The sequence below is a fragment of the Palaemon carinicauda genome, chromosome 31 (assembly GCF_036898095.1).
Source record: "Palaemon carinicauda isolate YSFRI2023 chromosome 31, ASM3689809v2, whole genome shotgun sequence".
Classification (NCBI taxonomy): Eukaryota; Metazoa; Arthropoda; class Malacostraca; order Decapoda; family Palaemonidae; genus Palaemon; species Palaemon carinicauda.
This window is the reverse complement of record NC_090755.1, coordinates 31,792,315-31,812,314: the sequence shown is the minus strand read 5'-3', so window position 1 is coordinate 31,812,314 and position 20,000 is coordinate 31,792,315. Positions and strand designations below refer to the sequence as shown.

At 32.6% G+C, this 20,000-nt stretch overlaps 1 pseudogene; it reads left to right on the top strand.

The window, feature by feature from the left end:
* Positions 1–16,850: 16,850 nt before the first annotated feature.
* Positions 16,851–20,000, top strand: part of LOC137624654 (sodium- and chloride-dependent taurine transporter-like) — a 7,369-nt pseudogene continuing 4,219 nt past the window's right edge.

Sequence of the window (20,000 nt, the reverse complement as noted above, 5' to 3'; positions counted from 1 at the left end):
ATGTATATATATATACAGTATATATATATATATATATATATATATATATATATATATATATATATATATATATATATATATATATATACAGTATATATATATATATATATATATATATATATATATATATATATATACATATATATATATATGTATATATATACATATATATACATATGATATATAATATATATATATATATACATATACATATATACATATGATATATATACATATATACATATTATATATATATACATATATACATATATATACACACATATATACATATATATATATACACACATATATATACATATACATATATACATGATTTATATACATATAATATATATACATATGATATATATACATATATACATATATATACACATATATATACATAAGCTAAATATATATATATATATATATATATATATATATATATATATATATATATAAACATATATATATACTATATATATAAATACATAATATATATATATATATATATATATATATATATATATATATATATATATATGAGTGTGTGTGCGTGTCATTAAAATTGGAGTTTAATGAAAGATTGAAAAAGGCAAATCAGATAATGGCTAGGTTATTCAAAATTTGGAAATCAAATCGCTTGAAATTCCATATAAAAATCTGGCTATATATCATATTTAATGAGATTGGCGTTACTGTGTGGACATGAGTCGTGGTATGACAATGAAACAATATCCAACAGATTTAGTAGATTTGAGAACAAAGCCATCAGAAGGATATTGGGACTTAAATGAGTGTACAGGATTAGGAATGAAACTATGAGAGAGATTACTCGAGTGCAATATGTGGATGAAATCATGTGGAAGGGTACATAAAGATGATTTGGGCATGCTCTTCGCACTCCTCAAGAGAGATTAGTTCACCAAATATTTAACTGGGCTCCACAAGATACTAGAAAAATTGAAAGACCCGAGCCTACATGGCTGAGGTCTATAAAACGTGAAGTAGATGATGAATGGAGAAGTATTGATTTAAAAACTCAAGATAGAGACGACTGGCGGAATCTAACCGAGTCCCTTTGCGTCATTAAGCAAAGGGGAGAGGTAGTAGTCATACCCTGGTGAAAAGGGGTTCTCCCAGAGGTACACTCGGAAACCACAGACTCTCAAATTGTACAACTGCAGTGTTGTAGTTAACAAAGGGGGGAGGGGTGGGAAGGATTAAATCTGTGAGCGCGTGTGTGCATATCAATGCAAATATTGAAACGTCATTTTTGACAGCTCTGGTAGGCTATACATACAGGGTGGGTCAAAAGTAGGATTACATTTAACACTAAGACATTTTACATTTAGTAGACATCTAGATTATATTTACATATATTATACATTTTACGATGAACATTTAATCTCTCATGAGCTAAAACTATATTTACATATGAAAAGTTATCGTGAAGGTGAAAAAAGACAATGACGTGGCCGTACTTTTGCCACACACTGTATAGTCAGTCACTTGCTCTGAGTGTACGTAATCTCAGGCGAAGTTTTCTACTTAAACTGTTTACGAAATCTGTTCATCTCCGACCGCTCATTCTTATCGTCCCTTGGATCTCACTCTATGATTATTGCAAGATAATGAAAATCTTAAAACGAATACTGTCATTAAACTCAGAGACACTTTACCGAAAGACAAGAAACTGTTGAAGACCACAGCGGAAAGTGTGACAAGATACAAGTGAACTTTTAAACGTCTTTTTTTTCCGAGTGACCGTTAGGCCTACTGCTTATTTCTCTTTTTGATTCATTATTTATCATTTATTTTTCATAAGTAATCTAAGAAAAGACAAAGTCGGTGTGAAGGAAAGAGGTATGGCGTGAAATTATCGTCGTATATACAGTGAAAATTCGCCCATAAACTTAGATGCTGTGATTTTATATACCGAAAAGGGTAATCAATTAATTTAAAAAATAAGTTGTGATGATTTTTTTGCATTATTTGGTATATGGAAGACCTCTTGTGGTACTAAACCTTATAGAAAGTAGATAGGCCTAAGCACAATTTAACAACTCTACTGACTGTGACATTTGGGAAGGTTAGTACTTAACAATCATGAGTTTGTGAACAGCCGTCTTCAGCTTATTATATCTTGCATGGAATTTCCCTTATTTCATTAACTGGTTTAACTATATTAGATTTACAAAGCAAAACCCATTTCCAGAATAAACTTTTACGAAGCAAAACCCATTTCCAGAATAAAGATTTACGAAGTAACACCCATTTCTAGAATTAACGTTCAAAAAGCAAACCCCATTTCTAGAATAAACATTTACAAAGCAACCCCCATTTCTAGAATAAACGTTCAAAAAGCAAACCCCATTTCTAGAATAAACATTTACAAAGCAACCCCCATTTCTAGAATAAACGTTCAAAAATCAAACCCCATTTCTAGAATAAACGTTTAAAAAGCAAACCCCATTTCTAGAATAAACGTTCAAAAAGCAAACCCCATTTCTAGAATAAACGTTTAAAAAGCAAACCCCATTTCTAGAATAAACGTTCAAAAAGCAAACCCCAATTCTAGAATAAACGTTTAAAAAGCAAACCCCATTTCTAGAATAAACGTTCAAAAAGCAAACCCCAATTCTAGAATAAACGTTTAAAAAGCAAACCCCATTTCTAGAATAAACGTTCAAAAAGCAAACCCCATTTCTAGAATAAACGTTTAAAAAGCAAACCCCATTTCTAGAATAAACGTTTAAAAAGCAAACCCCATTTCTAGAATAAACGTTTAAAAAGCAAACCCCAATTCTAGAATAAACGTTTAAAAAGCAAACCCCAATTCTAGAATAAACGTTTAAAAAGCAAACCCCATTTCTAGAATAAACGTTTAAAAAGCAAACCCCATTTCTAGAATAAACGTTTAAAAAGCAAACCCCATTTCTAGAATAAACGTTTAAAAAGCAAACCCCAATTCTAGAATAAACGTTTAAAACCCCAATTCTAGAATAAACGTTTAAAAAGCAAACCCCAATTCTAGAATAAACGTTTAAAACCCCAATTCTAGAATAAACGTTTAAAAAGCAAACCCCATTTCTAGAATAAACGTTTAAAAAGCAAACCCCAATTCTAGAATAAACGTTTAAAAAGCAAAACCCATTTCTAGAATAAACGTTTAAAAAGCAAACCCCAATTCTAGAATAAACGTTTAAAAAGCAAACCCCATTTCTAGAATAAACGTTTAAAAAGCAAAACCCATTTCTAGAATAAACGTTTAAAAAGCAAAACCCATTTCTAGAATAAACGTTTAAAAAGCAAACCCCATTTCTAGAATAAACGTTCAAAAAGCAAACCCCAATTCTAGAATAAACGTTTAAAAAGCAAACCCCATTTCTAGAATAAACGTTTACAAAGCAAAACCCATTTCTAGAATAAACGTTTAAAAAGCAAACCCCAATTCTAGAATAAACGTTTAAAAAGCAAACCCCATTTCTAGAATAAATGTTTAAAAAGCAAAACCCATTTCTAGAATAAACGTTTACAAAGCAAACCCCATTTCTAGAATAAACGTTTACAAAGCAAACCCGAATTCTAGAATAAACGTTTAAAAAGCAAACCCCATTTCTAGAATAAACGTTTACAAAGCAAACCCCATTTCTAGAATAAACGTTTAAAAAGCAAACCCCAATTCTAGAATAAACGTTTAAAAAGCAAACCCCATTTCTAGAATAAACGTTTACAAATCAAAACCAATTTCCAGAATAAAACTAATTTCCATAATTAACGTTTAAAAAGCAAACCCCATTTCCAGAATAACGATTTACAAAGCAAAACCCATTTTCAGAATAAATATTTACCGAACAAAACCCATTTCCAGAGTGAAAAATTACAAAATAAAACTGATTTCCAGAATTAATGTTTACAAAGCAAAACCCACTTCCAGAATAAAGATTTACAAAGCAAAACCCATTTCTAGAATAAAGATTTACCAAACAAAACCCATTTCATGATAAACAATTACGAAGTAAAACGCATTTCTAGAATTAACGTTTAAAAAGCAAACCCCATTTCTAGAATAGACGTTTACAAAGCAAAACCCATTTCCAGAATAAAGATTTACAAGGCAAAACCCATTTCCAGAATAAAGATTTACCAAACAAAACCCATTTCCAGAGTGAAAAATTACAAAATAAAACGGATTTCCAGAATTAACGTTTACAAAGCAAAACCCATTTCCAGAATAAAGATTTACAAAGCAAAACCCATTTCCAGAATAAAGATTTACCAAACAAAACCCATTTCCAGATAAACAATTACGAAGTAAAACGCATTTCTAGAATTAACGTTTAAAAGGCACACCCCATTTCTAGAATAGACGTTTACAAAGCAAAACCCATTTCCAAAATAAAGATTTACAAAGCAAAACCCATTTCCAGAATAAAGATTTACAAAGCAAAACCCATTTCCAGAATAAAGATTTACCAAACAAAACCCATTTCCAGAATAAAGATTGACAAAGGAAAACTCATTTCCAGAATAAACATTTACGCAGTAAAACCCATTTCCAGAATTAATGTTTAAAAAGCAAACCCCATTTCTAGAATAAACGTTTACAAAACAAAACCCATTTCTAGAATAAAGATTTACAAAGTAAAACCCATTTCCAGAGTAAATAATTACAAAATAAAACTAATTTCCAGAATTAACGTTTAAAAAGTAACGTTTACAAAGCAAAACCCATTTCCAGAATAAACGTTTACAAAGCAAAACTCATTTCCAGAACAAACATTTCCAAGGCAAACCTCATTTCCTGAATAAAGATTTACAAAGCAAACCCCATTTCTAGAATAAACATTCACAAAGCAAAACACATTTCTAGAATAAATATTTACCAAGCAAATTCCCATCTCCAGAATAAACATTTACAAAGTAAAACCCATTTCCAGAATGAACTTTTGCGAAGCAAAACTCATTTCCATAATAAAAATTTACAAAGCAAAACTCATCTCCCGAATAAACCTTTACAAAGCAAAACCCATTTCCAGATTGAACATTTACGAAGCAAAACCCATACCCAAATTAACCTTTGCAAAGCAAAACCCATTTTCAGAATAAACATTCACAAAGCAAAACTTATCTCCAGAATAAAACTTTTCAAATCAAAACCCATTTCCAGAATAAACATTTACTTAGCAAAACCCATCTCCCGAATAAACTTTTGCAAAGCAAAACCCATTTCAAGAATAAACATTTACAACAAAAACATTTCTAATTTGGTCATCAACTTTATGACACAGCGAGTGAATCCAAATCTCTCAGAAAAGTTTCATAAATTTATTAGAAATTTATGGGATCATAATCATTGTATTTCCAGATACATAAATATCTTTAATGAATTAGAAGGAAAGGCAGATTAGGGCGTATACGTACAACAACAACAACAACAACAACAACAACAATAAATGCAGCCGTTTCTAGTCCACTGCAGGACAAAAGCTTCAGACATGTTTAATAATGATGTTTAGGGTTTTGCCAGGTTTTCATCACCATGCTGACCATTGTGGATTGGTGACGGTGGGAGATTTTTGTCTAATCGCTCTCAGCAGACCAACCTAGTATGGGTGGCCATGACTAGTAGTAGGTTGGCCAGGGCACAGCCACCCGTTGAGATACTACCATTAGAGATTTATGGGGTCCTTTGACTGGCCAGGCAGTACTACCTTGGATCCTTCTCTCTAGTTACGGTTCATTTCCCCTTTATCTACACATACACCGAATAGTCTGGCCTACTGTATTCTTTACAGATTCTCCTCTGTCCTCATACACCTGACAACACTGAGATTACGAAACAATTATTCTTCACCTAAGGGGTTAACTACTGCAATGTAATTGTTAGGTAGCTACTTTCCTCTTGGTAAGGGTAGAAGAGACTCTTTAGGCATGGTAAGCCGCTCTAGGAGAAGGACACTTCAAAATAAACCACTGTTCTCTAGTCTTGGGTACTGACATAGCCTCTATACCATGGTCTTCCACTGTCTTGGGTTAGATTCTCTTGCTTGAGGGTACACTCTGGTACATTATTCTACCTAACCTCTCTTCCTATTGTTTTATTAAAGTTTTTATAGTTTATATAGGAAATATTTTAATGTCACTGTTCTTAAAATATTTTATTTTTCCTATTTTTCCTTTCCTCGCTGGGCTATTTTCCCTGTTGGAGCCCCTGGGCCTATAGCATCCTGCTTTTGCAACTAGGGCTATAGCTTAGAAAGTAATAATAATAATAATAATAATAATAATAATAATAATAATAATAATAATAATAATAATAATAATAATGACGATATGCCAATTTCCACTACGTTTAGGTATCCCTGGTCAGAGAGGGATACATATATACAGTATATATATATATATATATATATATATATATATATATATATATATATATATATATGTGTGTGTATATATATATAGATAGATAGATAGATAGATAGATATATCCCATGTCAACGGATAATGAGATATGGGAACATGGGTTTTTCCACTTTATTACAAAAAGGTTCGTGAATACACTGTGTACAGCCGATACTCTCAGGTGAGTACCTTGTCTAATGATCGCTTAAATGGTACTGCGTAACCCTCTGCAAGTAAGATGCTATGTTGTTCTATATATATATATATATATATATATATATATATATATATATATATATATATATATATATATATATATATATATATATATATATATATATATATATATATACATATATATATATATATATATATATGTGTGTGTGTGTGTGTGTGTGTGTGTGAGAGAGAGTGATTAAAAAACTTGTGAGCCTCAGAACAAAAGCTAGTTACAACTCAAAGAGCTATAGGAAGGATAATGATAGGAATAACACAGAGACAAAAAGAGCAACATGAATACGAATATTTTCCAGATCACCGTATCCTATTTTTCTTGACAGTAAGGAAAAATAACCTGTTTTATGTAATTAATCTTTATCAATTAAGCAAGATCCCAGGCTTTTAAAAGTGCTTTCTTATCTATACATTAAGTTATATCATTAAAATTCAGTTGCTTTAGATAACTGCCTTTTCTTCTTTCTTGACCTTTACCTCCCATAAGTATAATTTCAGACAGCTCCTTTCCCATCGGATGTCACATAACCTTTGTGTTACGTAAGAAAAAACTGCGACGGATTATCACCTGCTTAAAAACATTTTACGATGTTGTTGGGAAGGAAAAAACATCGTAAAACTGGATTAATGATACTGAATAGAATGCTAAAAATATAATCAATTAAGAATTGGATAAAGATAAGTTATTTTCTAACAGCAGACAGGAAATAAAATTCTACATCCATATTTCTTTGCTTGCATTTCGAGAAACAGGTCTCTGTTTGAATGTGGAGGATAAAAAGAGAGTAAAATAAACTTGATCTAGTTTGCTTAAGCCCTTTGGCTAACTATGGACTCCACACAACTGGGGAGTGTCAGCTCGTATCGTATTCCAGCCAAGTTACTATTATTATTATTATCATTATTATTACTTGCTAAACTACAACCCTAGATGGAAAAGTAGGATTTTATACGCCCAGGGGGTCCAACAGGGAAAATAGTCCAGTGATGAAAGTAAACAAGGAAAAATCAAATATTTTGATAACAGTAACAGCATTAAAATAAATATTTCCTATATAAAGTATAATAACTTTAACAAAACAAGAGGAAGAGAAATCAAATAGAATAGTGTGCCCGAGTGTACCCTTATTTAAGAGAACTCTAACCCAAGGCAATGGGAGACCATGGTACAGAGGCTATGAAACTACCCAAGACTAGAGAACAGTGGTTTAACTTTAAAGTATCCTTCTCCTAGAAGAGCTACTTACCATAGCTAGAGAGTCTCTTCTACCCTTACCAAGAGGAAAGTAGCCACTGAACAATTACAGTGCAGTGATTTGACTCCTTGGGTGAAGAAGATTTCTTTGGTAATCTCAGTGTTGTCAGGTGTATGAAGACAGGAAAATCTGTAAAGAATAGGCCAGATTATTCGGTGTATGTGTAGGCAATGGGAAAGTGAACCGTAACCAGAGATAAGGATCCAATGTAGTACTGTCTGGTCAGTCAAAGGACCTAATAATTATCTAACGGTAGTATCTTAACGGGTGGCAGGTGCCCACAATAGACACAATCTGCCACTGATATAAAATGTAGGGCATCCCCACATGGAGAATTAACCAACTGTCACAGATATAGGTCAATGTGGAAGTAGATAAAAGTAGTCTGAAATATAGGTGAGATTAAACGACAATTGATAACTGCAAAAGGCCAGTTGAAGAATGCGATCTTAGTTACCCCCATACATTCTACCTGGTATTTACATCATAATACACAAAATTCTAAAGATAAAAGTTTAGATACGAAGTCGCAGAAGACATACCCAGTCTACTACTCTACTCTATCTAATCTCATCTATTTTCTATCAAATAAGTAGTGCCGCCGATGGCATAATTATCAGGTTCGTTAATGAGAACCACTTTAGGTTCCAATTTTGACCGATCGTGCAGACCAAGCATCTATGGACACTCACCTCAACTCTTACTGGGTTAGTTCCCCCTGCATTTGATTTCTTTATGAATATAGTAAAGAAAACGGGAATATGTGTGTATGTTGAATTTCATACCTCAGAATGATGACCTTAGTTGACCTGTCATGCCATGGCTACAGTTTTATATAAAAAAAAAAAAAACTCATTTCAAAGAGACGCTTAAAATCTCGCCTGGTCTTCCCTGTGTAAAATACTTTATGGCGCTATTGAGATCTCTTATCAACGTAATGCTGCTGACAACCTCTTGCAAGTCTCTCGTTCAACTTTCTACCCCTTATCAAGGCAAAGGTGATAGTTACCTTATTTCACGAGAGAATGCTGAAGCAGAACACTCTTCATCTCAAATGATGTTCATAGAGCTATCAACGGGTTTTGGTTCACTTTCCAAGCTTTAAAAAGTAATGGAACTATTAACGGGTTTCGATTCACTTGCTAATCTTTGAAATGTAATTGAACTATCAACGGGTTTTGATTCAATTGCTAAGCTTTGAAATGTAATTGAATTATCAACAGTTTTTTATTCACTTTCCAAGCTTTGAAATGTAATTGAGCTATCAACAGTTTTTTATTCACTTTCCAAGCTTTGAAAAGTAATTGAGCTATCAACAGGTTTTGATTCACTTTCAAAACTTTGAAATGTAATAGAACTATCAACGGGTTTCGATTCACTTGCTAAGCTTTGAAATGTAATTGAACTATCAACAATTTTTTATTCACTTTCCAAGCTTTGAAATGTAATTGAATTATCAACAGTTTTTTATTCACTTTCCATGCTTTGAAATGTAATTGAGCTATCAACAGGTTTCAATTCATTTGCCAAGCTTTAAAATGTGATAGAACTATCAACGGGTTTCGATTCACTTGCCAAGCTTTAAAATGTAATAGAAATATCATCGGGTTTCGATTCACTTGCTAAGCTTTGAAATGCAATTGAACTATCAACAGTTTATTATTCACTTTCCGAACTTTGAAATGCAATTGAACTATCAACAGTTTTTTATTCCCTTTCCAAGCTTTGAATGGTAATTGAACTATCAACAGATTTTGATTCACTTGCCAAGCATTAAAATGTAATAGAACTATCAATGGGTTTCGATTCACTTTCTATGCTTTGAAATGTAATTGAACTATCAACGGGTTTCGATTAACTTGCTAAGCTTTAAAATGTAATAGAACTATCAACGGGTTCCGATTCACTTGCTGAGCTTTGAAATTTAATTGAACTATCAACAGTTTTTTTATTCACTTTCCAAGCTTTGAAATGTAATTGAGCTATAAACAGTTTCTGATTCACTTTCCAAGCTCTAAAATATAATAGAACTATCAACGGGTTTCGATTCACTTGCTAAGCTTTGAAATGCAATTGAACCATCAAAAGTTTTTTATTCACTTTCCAAGATTTGAAATGTAATTGAGCTTTCAACGGGTTTCAATTCACTTGCCAAGCTTTAGAATGTAATAGAACTATCAACGGGTTTTGATTCACTTGCTAAGCTTTGAAATGTAATTGAACTATCAACAGTTTTCTATTCACTTTCCAAGCTTTGAAATGTAATTGAGCTATCAACAGGTTTCAATTCACTTGCCAAGCTTTAAAATGTAATAGAACTATCAACGGGTTTCGATTCACTTGCTAAGCTTTGAAATGTAATTGAACTATCAACAGTTTTTTATTCACTTTCCAAGCTTTGAAATGTAATTGAGCTATCAACAGGTTTTTATTCACTTGCCAAGCTTTAAAATGTAATAGAACTAACAACGGGTTTCAATTCACTTGCCAAGCTTTAGAATGTAATAGAACTATCAACGGGTTTTGATTCACTTGCTAAGCTTTGAAATGTAATTGAACTATCAACAGTTTTCTATTCACTTTCCAAGCTTTGAAATGTAATTGAGCTATCAACAGGTTTTGATTCACTTGCCAAGCTTTAAAATGTAATAGAACTATCAACGGGTTTCGATTCACTTGCTAATCTTTGAAATGTAATTGAACTATCAACAGTTTTTTATTCACTTTCCAAGCTTTGAAATGTAATTGAGCTATCAACAGGTTTCAATTCACTTGCCAAGCTTTAAAATGTAATAGAACTATCAACGGGTTTCGATTCACTTGCTAAGCTTTGAAATGTAATTGAACTATCAACAGTTTTTTATTCACTTTCCAAGCTTTGAAATGTATTTGGGCTATCAACAGGTTTTTATTCACTTACCAAGATTTAAAATGTAATAGAACTAACAACGGGTTTCGATTCACTTGCTAAGCTTTAAAATGTAATAGATATATCAACGGGTTTCGATTCACTTGCTAAGCTTTGAAATGCAATTGAACTATCAACAGTTTTTTATTCACTTTCCAGGCTTTGAAATGTAATTGAACTATCAACAGGTTTTGATTCACTTACCAAGCATCAAAATGTAATAGAACTATCAACGGGTTTCGATTCACTTGCTAATCTTTGAAATGTAATTGAACTATCAAAAGTTTTTTATTCACTTTCCAAGCTTTGAAATGTAATTGAGCTATCAACAGGTTTCAATTCACTTGCCAAGCTTTAAAATGTAATAGAACTATCAACGGGTTTCGATTCACTTGCTAAGCTTTGAAATGTAATTGAACTATCAAGTTTTTTATTCACTTTCTAAGCTTTGAAATGTAATTGAGCTATCAATAGTTTCCGATTCACTTTCCAAGCTCTGAAATGTAATAGAACTATCAACGGGTTTCGATTCACTTGCTAAGCTTTGAAATGTAATTGAACTATCAACAGTTTTCTATTCACTTTCAAAGATTTGAAATGTAATTGAGCTATCAACAGGTTTCAATTCACTTGCCAAGCTTTAGAATGTTATAGAACTATCGACGGGTTTGATTCACTTGCCAAGCTTTAAAATGTAATAAAACTATCAACGGGTTTTGATTCACTTGCTAAGCTTCGAAATGTAATTGAACTATCAACAGTTTTCTATTCACTTTCCAAGCTTTGAAATATAATTGAGCTATCAACAGGTTTCAATTCACTTGCCAAGCTTTAAAATGTAATAAAACTATCAACGGGTTTCGATTCACTTGCTAAGCTTTGAAATGTAATTGAACTATCAACAGTTTTTTATTCACTTTCCAAGCTTTGAAATGTAATTGAGCTATCAACAGGTTTCAATTCACTTGCCAAGCTTTAAAATGTAATAGAACTATCAACGGGTTTCGATTCACTTGCCAAGCTTTAAAATGTAATTGAACTATCGACAGTTTTTTATTCACTTTCCAAGCTTTGAAATGTAATTGAGCTATCAACAGGTTTTTATTCACTTGCCAAGCTTTAAAATGTAATAGAACTATCAACGGGTTTCGATTCACTTGCTAAGCTTTAAAATTTAATAGAAATATCAACGGGTTTCGATTCACTTGCTAAGCTTTGAAATGCAATTGAACTATCAACAGTTTTTTATTCACTTTCCAAGCTTTGAAATGTAATTGAACTATCAACAGGTTTTGATTCACTTACCAAGCATCAAAATGTAATAGAACTATCAACGGGTTTCAATTCACTTGCTAAGCTTTGAAATGTAATTGAACTATCAACAGTTTTTTATTCACTTTCCAAGCTTTGGAATGTAATTGAGCTATCAACAGGTTTCAATTCACTTGCCAAGCTTTAAAATGTAATAGAACTATCAACGGGTTTCGATTCACTTGCTAAGCTTTGAAATGTAATTGAACTCTCAACAGTTTTTTATTCACTTTCCAAGCTTTGAAATATAATTGAACTATCAACAGGTTTTGATTCACTTACCAAGCATCAAAATGTAATAGAACTATCAACGGGTTTCGATTCACTTGCTAAGCTTTGAATTGTAATTGAACTATCAAGTTTTTTATTCACTTTCTAAGCTTTGAAATGTAATTGAGCTATCAACAGGTTTCAATTCACTTACTAAGCTTTAAAATGTAATAGAACTATTAACGGGTTTTGAGTCACTTTCAAAACTTTGAAATGTACTAGAACTATCAACGGGTTTAGATTCACTTGCAAAGCTTTAAAATATAATAGAACTATCAACGGGTTTCGATTCACTTGCTAAGCTTTGAAATGTAATTGAGCTATCAACAGGTTTCAATTCACTTGCCAAGCTTTAAAATGTAATAGAACTATCGACGGGTTTGATTCACTTGCCAAGCTTTAAAATGTAATAGAACTATCAACGGGTTTCGATTCACTTGCTAAGCTTTGAAATGTAATTGAACTATCAACGGGTTTCGATTCACTTTCCAAGCTTTGAAATGTAATAGAGCTATCAACAGGTTTCGATTCACTTGCCAAGCTTTAAAATGTAATAGAACTATTAACGGGTTTCGATTCACTTTTTAAGCTTTGAAATGTAATTGAGCTATCAACAGTTTTTTATTCACTTTCCAAGCTTTGAAAAGTAATTGAGCTATCAACAGGTTTTTATTCACTTGCCAAGCTTTAAAATGTAATAGAACTATCAACGGGTTTCGATTCACTTGCTAAGCTTCGAAATGTAATTGAACTATCAACAGTTTTTTATTCACTTTTCAAGCTTTGAAATGTAATTGAGCTATCAACAGGTTTCAATTCACTTTCCAAGCTTTAAAATGTAATAGAACTATCAACGGGTTTCGATTCACTTGCTAAGCTTTGAAATGTAATTGAACTATCAACAGTTTTTTTTTCACTTTCCAAGCTTTGAAATAGAACTATCGACGGGTTTGATTCACTTGCCAAGCTTTAAAATGTAATAGAACTATCAACGGGTTTCGATTCACTTGCTAAGCTTTGAAATGTAATTGAACTATCAACAATTTTTTATTCACTTTCCAAGCTTTGAAATGTAATAGAGCTATCAACAGGTTTTGATTCACTTGCCAAGCTTTAAAATGTAATAGAACTATCAACGGGTTTCGATTCACTTGCTAAGCTTTGAAATGTAATTGAGCTATCAACAGTTTTTTATTCACTTTCCAAGCTTTGAAAAGTAATTGAGCTATCAACAGGTTTTTATTCACTTGCCAAGCTTTAAAATGTAATAGAACTATCAACGGGTTTCGATTCACTTGCTAAGCTTTTAAATGTAATAGAAATATCAACGGGTTTCGATTCACTTGCTAAGCTTTGAAATGCAATTGAACTATCAACAGTTTTTTATTCACTTTCCAAGCTTTGAAATGTAATTGAACTATCAACAGGTTTTGGTTCACTTGCCAAGCATCAAAATGTAATAGAACTATCAACGGGTTTCGATTCACTTGCTAAGCTTTGAATTGTAATTGAACTATCAAGTTTTTTATTCACTTTCTAAGCTTTGAAATGTAATTGAGCTATCAACAGGTTTCAATTCACTTACTAAGCTTTAAAATATAATGGAACTATTAACGGGTTTTGAGTCACTTTCAAAACTTTGAAATGTACTAGAACTATCAACGGGTTTCGATTCACTTGCCAAGCTTTAAAATGTAATAGAACTGTCAACGGGTTTCGATTCACTTGCTAAGCTTTGAAATGTAATTGAGCTATCAACAGGTTTCAATTCACTTGCCAAGCTTTAAAATGTAATAGAACTATCGACGGGTTTGATTCACTTGCCAAGCTTTAAAATGTAATAGAACTATCAACGGGTTTCGATTCACTTGCTAAGCTTCGAAATGTAATTGAACTATCAACAGTTTTTTATTCACTTTCCAAGCTTTGAAATGTAATTGAGCTATCAACAGGTTTCAATTCACTTTCCAAGCTTTAAAATGTAATAGAACTATCAACGGGTTTCGATTCACTTGCTAAGCTTTGAAATGTAATTGAACTATCAACAGTTTTTTATTCACTTTCCAAGCTTTGAAATGTAATTGAGCTATCAACAGGTTTCGATTCACTTGCCAAGCTTTAAAATGTGATAGAAATATCAACGGGTTTCGATTCACTTGCTAAGCTTTGAAATGCAATTGAACTATCAACAGTTTTTTATTCACTTTCTAAGCTTTGAAATGTAATAGAGCTATCAACGGGTTTAGATTCACTTGCCAAGCTTTAAAATGTAATAGAACTATCAACAGTTTCTGATTCACTTTCTAAGCTTTGAAATGTAATTGAACTATCAACAGGTTTCAATTCACTTGCCAAGCTTTAAAATGTAATAGAACTATCAACAAGTTTCGTTTCACTTTTTACAAGCCTTGATATTTTATAGAACTATCAATGGGTTTCGATTCACCTTTTACAGGTCTTGAAATGTAATAGATCTATCAACTGGTTTCCATTAACTTTTCATAAGCCTAGAATGTCATAGAACTATCAACGGGTTTCGATCCACTTTCCAAGCTTTGAAATGTAACAGATCTATCTACAGGTTTCAATTCACTTTCCAAGCTTCGAATATACTAGAACTATCAACTTGTTTCGGTTCACTTTCCAAGCATTGAAATGTACCCTAAAGGGAAATGGAACTGTGGAGCTAAAATGGAGATGGAAATGATAGCATTTTTCAAATTTGTTCGTTCAAATTATTCTTAAGCTGAAAAAGATAATCTTTTTAGATCACCTTCATTTTGGGTCATTAAGGACAAATATCTGACAGGTAACCTTTAACTCTCCGTATATAAACTGGGTATAACTGACAGCTGCTAAATTCCCTACGACCAAAAATCCATTTAAAAAAAAAAAAAAAAAAAGAGGACTTCATAGTTATTGGCATGGCAACAAAACACTCCCAGAGGCAAGGGGCAGTGACAATGCCTTAGTAGGACAATACACTGGAGACTACCATATATACACATGATCAACGCCCAAGCCCCCTCTATGCCCAGAGGGGGCCAGGTAATGGCTGCTGATGACTCACCAGGTAGATCTATAGGCTCCTCCAAGCTCCCCAACCTTAGCTAACAAGGATGGTAAGGTTACAGACACACACAAAATAACCATAATGATTTATGCATTAACTTCTTTTACGCACAAAAGTGGTACATGAATCACTTGCTCGCTTGTAACCATCTACTTAAGTTACAGGAAAGTATACGTTCTCAATAAAAAAAAAAATATGTGTGCTTAAAGTGGTATAAAATGATAGGCAGATAAAGTTTATTTTCTTAAGTTTACTTTATGTAATGCATATCTCACTAAAGTAGATATTTTGGAGTAAGGTACTTGTAAAAATTTTATCTCGTTTTCTTTATCCCCTTCCCTGCACAAGAACAAAACAGTAAATAGCAATTTTCTGATAAAAAAAAAAAAAGTTGATTGTTGAATCGTTTATATATTTTTTTTTCTTTTAATCCTACAGATGGAGTCATTAGAATGTCAGTCCTCAGTGAGTGGCACTTCCAGAGCAAGCAACACACTGACAGTCCAGACTTTCGGTAACAGAGTGAGACGAATCTCCACATCTTCCTCTACCCCTTCAAAATCTCGGAAAACCTCGAAAATTGGTATGTTGGGACTGGCATGTGGTTTAGTGTTTTGCTTTTCCCCTATCGCATCATCCTAAAATTCCCCCTTCAAGATGTCAACCCCTTTAAAAGCAAAAAGGGTGTACAACATGACATCAATATTTGTAAATCAACTGGAGTTACTAAAGACATTTTATAAATCTTTTGTCAGAACTTGTCAAGATGCCCGGAGGCATGATGCTCTTGGAAGTGGATGAGAATAAGGATGACGCCATCGCCTTCGTTAGTATGAGGCCAGGCAGTAATTCGGGAACATCTACTATTGGGGGATTACTGGTGCAAGCAGACACTACACACTTCGACAAAATCATCAAGAATGAAGTGGTAAGACCTTCCGAGTAAAATACACACGGATTTGCTTCTCATTGTCTCTGCCAAATGTGAAGAGTATGTATTCAAGCTTTTCTGTTTATTCCCTTGATTGTTTGTGAACAACTTTACCCAAAAAAACTGCAGTACATATTTTTACCAAACTTGGTAGACATGTGAGGCAAGACCCAAGAATAGATCCAATAGATTTTGAAGAAAACACATTAAAGTACAAGCACACAGTGGAGTTAAGAGTAAAATAAGACTGCTTGGCATGGCAACTAGGATTTAAATTCCCTCATGGTTTCTTTTCATTAACTAACGAAGATTTCTACAACTAATTTTAATTCCTGTTACAAAAGCTTTCTATTACTTATTTACAGTTTTTAAATAATTCTTCTCAATATAATTAAAACGAAACTTGAAAGGTCTGTGCCTTGAAATACAAAGAAAGAGATCACAAATCATTCTAAAATGGAAGGTAAATTCTTACTCTAATATAAGCCAACCTAACCTAATAATCTTCTGAAATGGAAGAAAAATTCCCAATTTAACCTAACTTAATAATATTCTGAAATGAAAGAAAAATTCCTAACCTAACCTAACTTAATAATATTCTGAAATGGAAGAAAAATTCCCAACCTAACCTAACTTAATAATATTCTGAAATGGAAGAAAAATTCCTAACCTAACCTAACTTAATAATATTCTGAAATGGAAGAAAAATTCCTAACAAGTTGATATTCTGAAATGGAAGGAAATTCCTAGCCTATGAAACTTTATAAGCATTCTAATATCTAAAACTATATTCAAAATGACATATTTTTCAAAATCTTGTTTTTTTCTAGAATATATTGGACCTTTTATTCATTTGATGATTTTTTAAGAGTCTGTCTTCTACTCCCTTGCTTTTGCACTAACCAGCGGGCTTCTTTCTCATCTACACGGTGATCATTGCATTGTTCGCAATACCCATGTGTCTTCTCGAAGAAATAATGGCGCAATACTCTTCACTGGGCACCATTACAATTTTCAGGTGTTTGCCTCTGCCTAAAGGTTAGTGGCCCTTGCTAGTGATCCAGGAAATTACACAGATATTTTGTTTCAGATCAAAACATACATTTCTTTTTTATAGAGTTTCATTAATTTCATATAATAGGATTAAATTATTCAATTGTGTTTCAGTCCTATATCCTTTGAGGTTAAAGGTTAATGGTCTCCCCTAGTAATCCAAATAATGACAGAAATAAACTGAATAAATTTGTTTCAAATCAAACCAGCATTTCTTTTTTAACAGAGCTCCATTGGTTTTTTTAAAAGGGGATTTAATGGTCAATGTGTGTTCGAATTCGTTAAATGTAGCCAAAATTAATCTTCTAAATTATCTTAGAACTGTACTTCCAGTCTTCACTTTATATAATTTGATATTCTCTTTCAAATAGTATCTTTTTTTTTTTTGCAAACCTATTGACATCAATGAATTTAATTATAGTAATCTATATTAGAGGTAAACACATTTTTATTTGTATGTTCTTGTTTATTTATTTAAAATTTTCACTTTTTGAGTTACTGTTCCTCATTTTCAGGACATAAGCTAGAAACGTTTTGGCATCTTCCATTTGATCTGGTCTCATTTTCAAAACTCTAGCAATAATTTTGATAAATTTTAGTCATTTTATGATTTCCCACTTCTTTACAAGCTTATAAAGACTTCTGGACTGTAAATTAGAACTGCTTGAAGCCACGTTTCTATGACATATGCTGAAAACTGTCGGTTTTTTTTACCGATTTTCTCCTTCCAAATGCCCATACTATCTAAAAATTTCTTTCAGTTTTTCCTTTTTCCCTTTCCCTTTCCCTGTTGGAGCCCTTGGGCTTATAGCATCCTGCTTTTCAAACTAAGGTTGTATCTTAGCAAGTAATAATAATATATATATATATATATATATATATATATATATATATATATATATATATATATTACTCGCCAAGCTACAACCCTCGTTGGAAAAGCAGGATGGTATAAGGCCAAAGGCTCCAACAGGGAAAAATAGCCCATTGAAGAAAAGGAAATGAATAAACTGCAAGAGAAGTAATGAACAATTAAAATAAAATATTTTAAGAACAGTAGCAACATTAAAATAATCTTTCATAAATAAACTATAAAAGCCCGGAAAAAGAGGAAGAGAAGTAAGATAGAATACTGTGCCAAGTGTACCCACAAGTAAGAGGAATCTTTCCCAAGACAGTAGAAAACCATGTTACAAAGGTTATGGCACTACCCAAGACTATATATATATATATATATATATATATATATATATATATATATATATATATATATATATATATATATATATATATATATCTGGCAGAATGGGTCCCTAGAGATTACAAATGAAGCAGGGAAAGGAGGAGAAGACGATGAATTAACGAGCTAAAAAATATTGTATATACAGACTGACATAGAAAGACCATAAACAGACGGGAGTGGAAGGACATGTCCGAAGACTTTGTCCTATAGTGTACTAGCAACGGCTGATGATGATATACATAGACTAGGAACTGGCTATCCTTTGATGCATCTAGCTATAGATTTAGTAAGTCTTGGAAAGAGAAGAGGTTTCCATGTATATTTCGGGATGTCCTTGTATTATTCTTTATTTTTGAGGCCCTTTGCATCAATAGGCGTAGGAGATGATGATATATACTGTATAAAGGTTAAAATGGTAAAGGCATTTGGTTTCAGTTCCTGTTCCATCAGAATAAATGCTCACCAGAACGTCAGCCGGGCAAGCCCAACACCCCACTGTGGTGCCCTACCACAGCAGTAGCCTCCCCAGTAAACAGCTTAAACTTGTGGTCCCGGGCGGGGATTGATCTGCTGCCATGCGAATGCTAGGCAAACATGTTACCACTGTACTAACCAGGAGGCTGTATAGACTGTTTACAAAACAATCACATAAAAACTAAACGAATCCCCTTCCAGGCATCGACGTAGGTATGGTAGCCGCCTGTTTCATCTTGATGCTCTACAGTGCCACAGTCTTCTGCTGGTCAATCTTGTATTTCTTCGACTGCTTTCAGGCAGAACTACCCTGGACGCATTGTCTCCACAACGTCAGTTACTGCTGCGAAGTGGCCACTATCAACGCGACAGGGTTGAATGTCATGATTCTGTTCATTTTATTTACACTTAGTAAATATTCCATAATGAAAGATAGCTTTGAAAAGAGGTGTTAATTCGGTAGGTACCTTTGCCATATCTGCTTCAATTTTTACTATTTGTGTAGAATCAGAAACACTCATGAAACCGATATTGGTGGGAATGGAAATGATTCTCTGTTATTTTCCAATTGATTAGAGTTTGAGTTCTCGTAAATCTGCAATGATACTAGAGTTTGAGCTATCGTAAATCTGCAATGATACTAGAGTTTCACTTATCGTAAAACTTGTAATGATACTAGAGTTTCACTTATCGTAAAACTTGCAATGATACTAGAGTTTCACTTATCGTAAAACTTGCAATGATACTAGAGTTTGAGTTATGGTAAATCTACAACGATACTAGAGTTTGTGGTATTTTAAATCTGCTATGATATTAATATTTGACTTATCGTAAAT